The 11,030-nt window shown below is 40.7% G+C and overlaps 1 long non-coding RNA gene across 2 annotated transcripts in view; it reads right to left on the bottom strand.

Annotated features, from left to right (window-relative positions):
• Positions 1–4,051: 4,051 nt before the first annotated feature.
• The window catches only part of LOC129639515 (uncharacterized), a 31,943-nt gene continuing 24,964 nt past the window's right edge, over positions 4,052–11,030 (bottom strand). Inside the window, exons 2-3 of one of the 2 annotated variants that reach the window (XR_008708445.1) lie at positions 6,297–6,421; positions 4,052–4,146 (exon numbers count right to left, since the gene is read on the bottom strand). This is a non-coding gene — a long non-coding RNA (uncharacterized LOC129639515). Of the gene's footprint in view, positions 4,147–5,884; positions 6,171–6,296; positions 6,422–11,030 lie in introns of those variants that run through there. The other variant, XR_008708447.1, reaches the window with a different exon arrangement.

The raw sequence follows: 11,030 nt of genomic DNA, 5'->3' as shown, positions 1-11,030 counted from the left end.
TTTAATTGGTGTGGGGTTGTTTTTTTATGTTGATTTGAATGAGCTGTTTATGTAAGCAGAATATTAATCCCTTATCAATCATATCATTTGCAAATATTTTGTCCCATTCAGTAGGTTGTCTTTTCATTTTGTCAGTGGTTCCCTTTGCTGTGCAAAATCTTTCAAGTTTAATTAGGCCATATTTGTTTAGTTTTGTCTTTATTTCCTTTACTTTAAGAGATGGATCAAAAAACAAACAAACAAAAAACATTGCTACAATTTATATCCAAGTGTGGTCTGCCTATGATTTACTCTAGGAGTTATATAATATGCAGCCTTACATTTAGGTCTTTAGTCTATTTTGAGTTTATTTTTCTGTATGTTAGGGAATGCTCCAATTTTATTCTTTTATTTGTAGTTGTCCAGTTTTCCCATGCACCATTTATTGAAGAGACTGTCTTTTGTCCATTGCAAGAACTCTCTAACTGCCTGAGGATCTGTCACACTGTTTTCATGACTCTGACAGTCCTGAAGAGTACAGGCATATTTTGTTATTTTTCTCATGATTAGACTGTGGTTGTGGATTTAGGGGAAAAAATACCACAGAGTTGAGGTGCCCTTCTCATCACATCATATCTGGGAAGACATGGTACCCACATGACATCACTGAATCATTGGAGAAGTTGACCTTCATCACTGGGTTAAGATGCTGTTTGCTGAGTTTCTCCACTGTACAATAATGGTTTTCCGTTTACTTGCTCTATTCTTTATAAGTGAATCACTAAGTCAGCCCTGCCTTCAGGGATACAAGGTGGAAGGTTGATCTCACGGAGGCAAGGTATCTATTTGTATTATTTTGAATTGTTTAATCAAGAAAATTTATTTCCTCTTTTTATTAATTCATTTATCTATATTAGTATGGATTTGTATATATTTTTATTATAAGGTTTGTGTTATTTTACTGAATGGATACATCCTAAAAATGTGATTTCTGTAATGCAGTACAAGTATTTTGACTTAAGAGCCAGGAACCTGCCAAAGACTTATCCCCACCATTACACTGGTATTTCAAAACTAGTATATTGCTTAATTGTGGTATAACAGACAATACTTTAGGTGACACATTTAACTGTGGCAAAGTGTGAGACATAATTTTAGATGATTTCATTGCATACTTGGAAATCTTTAACAAAGAAATGAAAACAGGTACATCAGAGTTTATTTAAATGACCATAAAAAATTGCTAACATGCCTTAAATTTATTTGCAAAATCCCTTTCAATGAAGCAAGAATATGGGATGTAAAAGGGAAAGTGTAGACTTCTCTGGTGGCTCAGATGGTAAAAGCGTCTGCCTACAATGCAGGAGACTTGGGTTCGATTCCTGGGTTGGGAAGATCCCCTGGAGAAGGAAATGGCAATGCACTCCAGTGTTCTTGCCTGGAAAATTCCATGGACAGAGAGCCTTGTAGGCTACAGTCCATGGGGTCGCAAAGAGTCGGACACAACTGAGCAACTTCACTCCACTTGTCTAAGGAACAGCCTTCACACTGTCTGACTGATTCTATGGAAGGTATTTTACAATCTGAGCTTTTTGGTAACTGATAGCATGACAATATAATCTTTGTCTATATACAGCAAATAAATTCTGTCCTGGGGACAGACATACCTTCTGCAGAAATATCTGTCTATATTTGACTCATGATCTATAAATGTGACAAAGAGGTGAATATTGACACGGTCATGGTAAATTTAAAAGTGTGGGAGAACACAGCCCGTTAGATAAGGGATGAAGATTGAGTCAAAGGGCAGGTGTGAGTTGAGTATCAAGAATTCTTTGTAAAATTTTGGTGCAAAGGGAAGAATATACATCAAGAGGACAGTAACTAGAGATGTGGACAGAGGCTCACAGCAGTAAATGATGTTGTAAAAATCACCATTTATAGAACACTTGAGCAGGTTGAGATCTTAATGAGAATGATCCATCTCTTCTTAGATGTAACATCTCAAGGTACCACACCAGGCTTCCCATGCCTTACTGCCTTGTTTCCATTCTGGAGACACCTAAGACTTACCCAAAGAGTGATATAGAGTTTCTTCCTAATGCCCGTAAAATATATGAATGGAAGAATAGATGGATGTACAGTGTGTCAAAGATGTGATAAGAATTTAAGGATCTTTATCCATGAGTGTGGAACTCCTCAGGAAGATGACTGAACCTGTGTGGTGGGTGGTTGAGAGGATATAGCTCTTCAGGACTCTGCAACTGAGGCTGCGAGATGCTGCTGCTGCTGTTGCTGCTAAGTCACTTCAGTTGTGTCTGACTCTGTGAGACCCCATAGACGGCAGCCCACCAGGCTCCTCTGTCCACAGGATTCTCCAGGCAAGAATACTAGAGTGGAGGCTGCAAGATGGGAGCCCTCAGTTTCAGAGCTCAGCAGCAGATTTAGTCAGACTGTCACACTTCACGTCCTGGAGTGGTCTATCCCTGACCTGAGCAGGTGAGTGCAGACAGGCTTGCCTTCCATCTGGGGAAAGGGACTACTGTCTGCTCAGAAGCACATTGTGGTCTAGCTGTGTGCCATTTAGAAAGTCTTGGGAATGAGCAGATCCAGCTCCTCTCTAACCCTGAACTCAACATACATCACAGAGATATTCTCAATCTCTTTCCAAGGATACACACTGTCATTGGGAGCCCCCAGAGTACACACACGCACACACACACACACACACACGCACATGCACACAGAGATAGAGCTTACAAGCAGGCAGTAGCATTAGGAGAATCTGCAGGCTTATGTGACTGTAACTCATTGTTAGGCTTCCTAAGTAACAAGACCCATTTGCAGTTAAAAAAAATGACAGTTATGACTGACAGAGTCTTGTATAGGAGGAAAGATTTATTTTCAATAACCTTGATATGCAGTTAAAAATGATGGCAATAGATTTTCCATTCATCACATTGGAAAGTATAACAACAAACTATGGAGTATGTCCAGTGGGTGAGCATGAGGGGAAACCTACATGTTCTGATACTGCTGGTGGGGCCCTCAATCAGTCAGTGTCCATTAAAGAGTCTGTGCACTTCCTGTCTGTATGTATTTAGGGACTGCTTCTTCAATTATTAATCCTCAACAGGAGAATTGGCCCTCTATTAGAGAGTGCATGTTCCTTATGGCATATAGGTTGTCTGGGGACTCTGCTTTCAAAAATACCTATAATAGTTTAAACATAGCCCCTTGTTTGTTTTAGCTTTACCAAGGTATAATTGATATGCCAAAAAATTGCACATGTTTAACATATATATATTCTTGAATTTGGACCTATGCATAAACTCATAATAATCACCAAACCAAAGTCCTAAATGTATTCATCACCTCCAAAATTTTGCTTGTGTTCTTTTCACACTCCCCAGATTTTACAAAATAGGAAATTGAGATCGAATCAGGTTTATTGACTTGCAAAAATATAGGGATACCTGGCATCCTGGAATCAGAAATGAAGATACAGATTACAGAGGTGACACAGGTCAGCAGGAAAGCAAAATTTACTTGATTTTGGCCTGATGTGTGGCTGAGCCTCATGCAGTCTGTGTGTGGACATGTAAGGTACTAGTCTCTGCTTTTCTTAGTAGTAGGATGACCCCCAGCCAGGTTACCTAATCTCTGTACATCATCACTTCACCAGCTACAAAATGGTGTAGAAATCATATTCTCTACCTGCCCGCAAGGTTGTGCAAAATACATGAGATTAAAAATAGTACACATTCAGGAAAGCTGAGTTCTTTGTCTTTTCCTGAGGTCAAGGATCCTGCTTTTCACAAGTTTTAAGTTCCAATCATCCTATGACCATGCATAAGTGGTCATTCAATTATGAAACAGGATGAGGACTTATTGAGTTCATCTGATACAGAGTGTGATAAGAGCTGAAGTTTGGAAAGTAATTATTTGGAAATCACCCCTTCTTCCTTCCCAACTAAGGTCTCAAAAGGAAAGACTCTTGCCTAAATGGGATCTCATTTACCTCTATATCTATCTCACAGATTTTATCTGAAAAACAACACAGGGGAAATGACTTACCCCAAGGTGGATGATGTACCTGGTGCCAGTATCCTATTGCAGTGTTCCTTTGCAAACCTCCTCTTTCTGGATAATGTTGCATATATTATTCTGGAGAAATTAACACAGAAGATAAAAAGTGCAAAGGGAAAGTATACACAATAAAGTGACGTGGGGTGATGGTTTTGGTGGTTTCTTTCTCAAACCATATGGAGCTGGTCCAGTGGTTGTTTCCTTCTTCCTAAACTAATTGGCAAGTTACGCCAGTGAAGAGATAGAACACAGAAGTTAATACATAATGGAAACTTATACGTTTCTCTTCTGCTTAATATTTCCAATTGCCATCATAGAGTAATGCTATTTGGATTATGTCAAGGGTTATAAAGGAAAGATGGGTATGGGATAGGAAGGGAACTAACATCTATTGAGTGTCCTATGTACAATATACTGTTATGACACTCGACATATTTTGTTCTTTTGCTCCTCAGAACAATTGTTTCCATTTTATAAATTAGAAAAGGCACACTCAGATATATTATATAATATCTAAGAATTATATGTGTGCATGTATATATATATATATATATATATATATATGAAAATATCCTACCATAACTGTAGAGATCACAGAAATGCTAATCCTGAGGCAGTGCTCTCCTCATGTAAAACACCGCATCCTTTTTACTTTGTGGTGATTCGGGGCTTAGAGATAAGTGTTTTGAATTGAGTATGTTTTCCTTGACAATCATGCATGTATGGATGGGTACTAATACTTTTCTTTCTCCAGGTGGACACTCTCAATAAATATAAGCATCTAGATCTCAGAAGAGAGATCTTCTAGGACATGGATTTTCACTGGAGTGTCTGGCAAATAATATTCACCCAATAAAAATGCATTGAAATCACAAGTCCATGGATCAGTGAATGCATGTAGAGCTCCTACGACAAAATATCAAAGTGGACAAAATGTGTAAACAGTTCACAGATGAAGAAATTAAAATGGCCAATAATCATAAAAATATGTTCTAACTCACTAATAATTTAAGGAATGCTAGTGAAAGCATCTAAATATCGTTTCATTATCTATCATCTGACAAATATAATTCACAAACATTTGAAAACTGGCTTGTGTGTATGGGGGAGGACGGGTTGGGGAGGCTCAACTTCAGCATAAGTCAAGAAAACAGAACACAGTCAGAAATAAATGTAAATATTATGAACAAAAGTTTAGAGGTGGGTAAGAAATGAGAATGCTCTGACACCTTGTGAGAGAATTTAAACTATTGAAATCACATCCCAGGGAAGATGGCAGGGAAATTTTTACACATGTACAAAAGTAAGCTGGTAAGAGGATATTTGCTGCAGCATTGCATGAAATAGGAAAGAAAAATGGAAATATAGGAAGCTGTCCAAATGTCCATAACTATGTAAGTAAAGGCTAACAAAACCATTTATACTTCTCTATGGGCTTCAAGGCAAAATGGAAAAAATACTCCTGAATTTCCAGAGTTAGCTACTGATCAGGAGGAAAACAAAGCTGTGTTCCTGATTAACTGAAATCCCCTAAAGTCAGTCCTGGAGGAAGGCATAGCAGCCCACTCCAGTATTCTTGTTTTTGCTTATCTGGTGGCTCAGCGATAAAGCATCCACCTGCAATGCAGGAGATGAGGGAGACGTGGGTTCCATCCCTGTCTTGGAAAGATTCCCCTGGAGGAGAGAAATGGCAACCCACTCTACTATTCTTGCGTGGAGAATCCCATGGACAGAGGAGCCTGGCGGGCTACAGTTCATAGGGTCGCAAAGAACAGACATGACTGAAGCAACTTAGCACACACACACGCAGTTAGTACTCTGTTCTGAATAATGGTCATAATAATGGGTAACTTGAATAGCTGCTAGGATTAAAGGACATGAAATATAAAATACAATTCCTTAAAATACTTCTGCACATATCACTTGCCCTCCCTCCAGATCACCTTTCTCAAGGGCAATACCTGAGCTTCTGCCCGAGCCCCACCCCTCTCTTCAGGGATGAGCCAATGCATGTGGCCTGGACACAGAGGTCAGCTGGCAGAAGGGGCAGGATTTCATCTTCTCTGTCCTCTTCCTCTCCCAATGGGGTAGGTGAGTGAGTACTGTGGGACAACAGCAGGGGTGTGTGACCATTTCTCCAGCCCTGAAAGCCCATCTTCTGAAAGGGAGGCTGCTCTGTGTCCTCAGGGAGGGTGAGGGATGGAACCTCAACCCATCCTGACACTTACCTGCAGAGGTGACCCAGGCTCTGTCACCATGATCTTGGGCATCTGTGACTGGGACTCATCTTGGGACATCTTGGGACTCATGGTGCCTTTGTCACAAAGCTGTCTTAGTGGATGAATGAGGAAACCTGCCCAAAGGGTACAGCACATGGTCAGACTTCAGGGCCCTTTAAGTGTTGGGGAAAGAAGTAGGGGCTGTCTGGGCCTTTGTCCTAAAGAAGGCACTGTGAAAAGTCATTTCTCATTTTTTTTTTCTATGACAATATACAAATCTTTATGAAGGAAGCAAGTATCTCTGTTATACCATGAGACAAACTTCTGAGATGAGATGGCTTTTTCATATTAACTGGTAATCTTTCAAAGAACTAATCCTTTTAGAGAGAGAATAGCATTGAAACATATACATTATCCATATGTAAAATAGATAGCCAGTGGGAGTTTGATGTATGATGCTGTCCTGCTCCCTAATTGTGCAGTGCTGGGCCAAGTCTTTACGTCCCTGTCACTCAGCGTTTCCTCTATAAAATGGGGATGAGCAGAGCAACAGTATCTACCTCATAGGGTGCTACAAGGACTGATGGAGATGATACATAAAAAGTACTTAGCACATTAGTAAGTTTTAGCCATATTTCTTCCTTCTTATATGTCTTTATTGGCAATACTACCCCCACAGGCATAAAAAATAGGATATAGGCTGATGGTTCATTCATAACAGTCTCCTAGGGCCACTTTGGGGCTTCCCTGATGGCTCAACTGGTAAAGAATCTGCCTACAATGCAGGAGACTCGGTTTCAATCCTTGCATCAGGAAAATCCCCTGGAAGAAGGGAATTGTTATCCACTCTAGTATTCTTGCCTGGAAAATCCTATTGACAGAGGATACAGTCTATGGATTGCCAAGAGTCGGACACGACTGGGTCACCATAACAAATTATTATGAGCTTCATGGCTTAAAATGTCAGAAACTTCAGAGACAAGCTCTCATAGTTCTAGAGACCAGAAGTCTGAGATCAAGGTGTCAGCAGGGCCAGGCTCCTGCCAAAGGCTCTAGGGAAGCATCCATCCTTACAGCTGCTAGTGTTCAGTGGCTTCTGGAGCCCCTTGGTTTGTGGCAGCACAACTGCAATCTCTGCCTCTCAATATCTCTTCACATGACTTTCTTCCCTGTGTGTGAAATCTCCCCTCCTTTCTCCTATAAGAACACTAGCCTTTGTTGATTTCACCTCAGTATCCTTAACTGGGGCTTCCCTGGTGGCTCAGAGGTAACACCTCTGCCTGCAATGCAAGAGACCTGAGTTTGTTCCCTGGGTCAGGAAGATCCCCTGGAGAAGGAAATGGCAACCCACTCCAGTACTCTTGCCTGGAAAATTCCGTGGGTTACAATCCATGGGGTCGCAAAGAGTCAAACACGACTGAGCCACTTCACTTTTCACTTTCAATCCTTAACTGAATTAAATCTCTCAAGACTATTTCTTATTAAGGTCACATTAACTTGTATGATAAAACATTAACTTGTATGAGAAACGCTGGACTGGAAGAAACACAAGCTGGAATCAAGATTGCCGGGAGAAATATCAATAACCTCAGATATGCAGATGACACCACCCTTATGGCAGAAAGTGAAGAGGAACTAAGGAGCCTCTTGATGAAAGTGAAAGAGGAGAGTGAAAAAGTTGGCTTAAAGCTCAACAGTCAGAAAACAAAGATCATGGCATCCGGTCCCATCACTTCATGGCAAATAGATGGGGAAACAGTGGAAACAGTGTCAGACTTTATTTTGGGGGGCTCCAAAATCACTGCAGATGGTGACTGAAGCCATGAAATTAAAAGACGCTTACTCCTTGGAAGAAAAGTTATGACCAACCTAGATAGCATATTCAAAAGCAGAGACATTACTTTGCCAACAAAGGTCTGTCTAGTCAAGGCTATGGTTTTTCCTGTGGTCATGTATGGATGTGAGAGTTGGACTGTGAAGAAGGCTGAGTGCCGAAGAATTAATGCTTTTGAACTGTGGTGTTGGAGAAGACTCTTGAGAGTCCCTTGGACTGCAAGGAGATCCAACCAGTCCATTCTGAAGGAGATCAGCCCTGGGATTTCTTTGGAGGGAATGATGCTAAAGCTGAAACTCCAGTACTTTGGCCACCTCATGCGAAGAGTTGACTCATTGGAAAAGACTCTGATGCTGGGAGGGATTGGGGGCAGGAGGAGAAGGGGATGCCAGAGGATGAGATGGCTGGATGGCATCACTGATTCGATGGACATGAGTCTGAGTGAACTCCGGGAGTTTGTGATGGACAGGGAGGCCTGGCATGCTGCGATTCATGGGGTCGCAAAGAGTCGGACACGACTGAGCGACTGGACTGAACTGAACTGAACTTGTATGAGGGTGTTAAGATTGGACCTGTGGCGGATTCATTTTGATGTTTGGCAAAACTAATACAATTATGTAAAGTTTAAAAATAAAATAAAATTAAAAAAAAAGATTGGACACATCTTTTCGGGGGACGCACTTAACCAACTTCAATGAGGTATGCAGGTTCCCAAAGTACATGTAGATGAGATCTTATCCACTGTAGATAAATATACAAATATACACATAAATGGGGGCTCCCCTGGTGGCTCAGTTGCTAAAGAATCTGCCTACAATGAAGGAGAACTGGGTTCAACCCTGAGTCAGGAAGATCCCCTGGAGAAGCGAATGGAAACCCACTCCAGTATTCTTGCCTGGAGAATTCCATAGATGGAGGAGCCTGGTGGGCTACTGTCCATGGGATCTCAGAGTCAGACACAACTGAGCAACTAACACTAAACACACAAATATATAAATGTCTATGGGGAATTCCCTGCTGCCCAGTGGCTAAGACTCCATGTTGCCAATACAGGGTGCCCAGATTTCACCCCTGGTCACCCCACTCCAGTACTCTTGCCTGGAAAATCCCATGGACGGAGGAGCCTGGTAAGCCGCAGTCCATGGGGTCGCTAAGAGTTGGACACGACTGAGCGACTTCACTTTCACTTTTCACTTTCATGCATTGGAGATGGAAATGGCAACCCACTCCAGTGTTCTTGCCTGGAGAATCCCAGGGACGGGGGAGCCTACTGGGCTGCCGTCTCTGGGGTCGCACAGAGTCGGACACGACTGAAGCGACTTAGCAGCAGCAGCAGCAGGGAACTAGATTGCACATGCCACAACTAAGAGTTCCCATGCCAGAACTAAAGGCCCCACATGCTGCAATGAAGATCAAAGATCCTGTGTATTGCAACTAAGACCCAGTGCAGCCAAATAAATAGTAATCAATTAAAATTAAATAACTATCGATTGTTAGGTTATTAAGAAGATTAATATCTGCATTAGAAAATTCTGGAGGAATATAATATAGAGGATAATACAGTTTAATTGGGTGGTATGTTTTGGGGTAATGCTTTTTTCACCTCTTTTCTATGTCATCTGTCTTTACCTAAAATGAATACCAATTGCTCTTGTACCTATATAAAAACAAAACAAAATGGAGCAGAGCAAGAGGGTTCCTAGCCCAAACATAGGAAAGCTTTTGGAATGGGAATGCCATAGAGGCACAGGAAGGGAGATGAGATATCGGGGAACCCTTCTAGATCATAACAGGACACATTCCACCCAATTCCATACTATAGTGGTCACTATCACTATTTTAAATTCCTGTGTATTGAAGTGGGGAAAACAACTGTATATCAGTTTGGTTGATTATGCTTTGCAGGTCTTATCAGATGAGAAGTAGTGTCCACAGGTTAGATGTGGATCTCAGCAGCCACCCAGAATCTGTTCACATCTTAGTCTTGTGACTGGCGAGCCCTGCCCTCACTCTGTCTCACTTCCTTGATGTTTAAATTCGGGCAACAGTAGTTCCTCCTTGTGGGTTGTGGTAAGGACTAAATGAGCAAGTACAGGTTTAGCACTTACAATAGCATAGGCAGAGGGGAAATCAGCAATAATATTAAGCATTCTTATCACTATTATGATATACAAATTGATTATTAATGTTACCACTGCCATTTTTATTATTATGTGCATTTGTACTGATTGGCATAGACTGACCTTCACAATATGTTTATATTAAAAATTATTTTATAGTTTTCATTTGTATTCATTTTATTTTTTACTTGGAGGATAATTTTTCTACAATGTTGTGCTGGTTTCTGCTGTACAACAACGTGAATCAGCTATAATTATGCATATATCCTCTCCTTCTTGAGCCTCCCTCCCACCCATCTCACCCTTCTAAGTCCTCACAGAGCACCAGGCTGGGCTCTCTGTGTTATATAGGAGCTTCCCACTAGTTATCTGGCTTACACCTGATAGTGTGTGTGTGTGTATATTTTCTCAATTTATCCTACCCTCTTCTCTCCCATATTATTTTTAAAACTCCACATATAATCGATATGATATAATATTTGTCTTTCTCTGTCTGAGTTATTTCACATATTGTAAATGAACTATACTTAAATTAAAAAAAAAACACCAATTGAATAATAAAATTTCTAAAAATATATTCAAATGATAACAGTGCTTATCCACTGTAAGAGTCTCTAATTTTTTTTCCTCTCCTATATTTCACATTTTTTATTTATAACAAAAGTGTCTTGGTTTTTTGGTAGTGAAAAAAATAGTATTTTTAGCCCTTCCCAAAGGAAACTGTTCAGCAGCAAAATGAGGAACATCCCTAAGCCAAGGGAATGAGGTAACAGCATGGTCCAAGGTAGT

This window comes from Bubalus kerabau, chromosome X, assembly GCF_029407905.1.
Source record: "Bubalus kerabau isolate K-KA32 ecotype Philippines breed swamp buffalo chromosome X, PCC_UOA_SB_1v2, whole genome shotgun sequence".
NCBI classification, from domain to species: domain Eukaryota; kingdom Metazoa; phylum Chordata; class Mammalia; order Artiodactyla; family Bovidae; genus Bubalus; species Bubalus kerabau.
The sequence above is the reverse complement of the archived record's forward strand: the minus strand, read 5'-3'. Positions and strand labels throughout refer to the sequence as shown.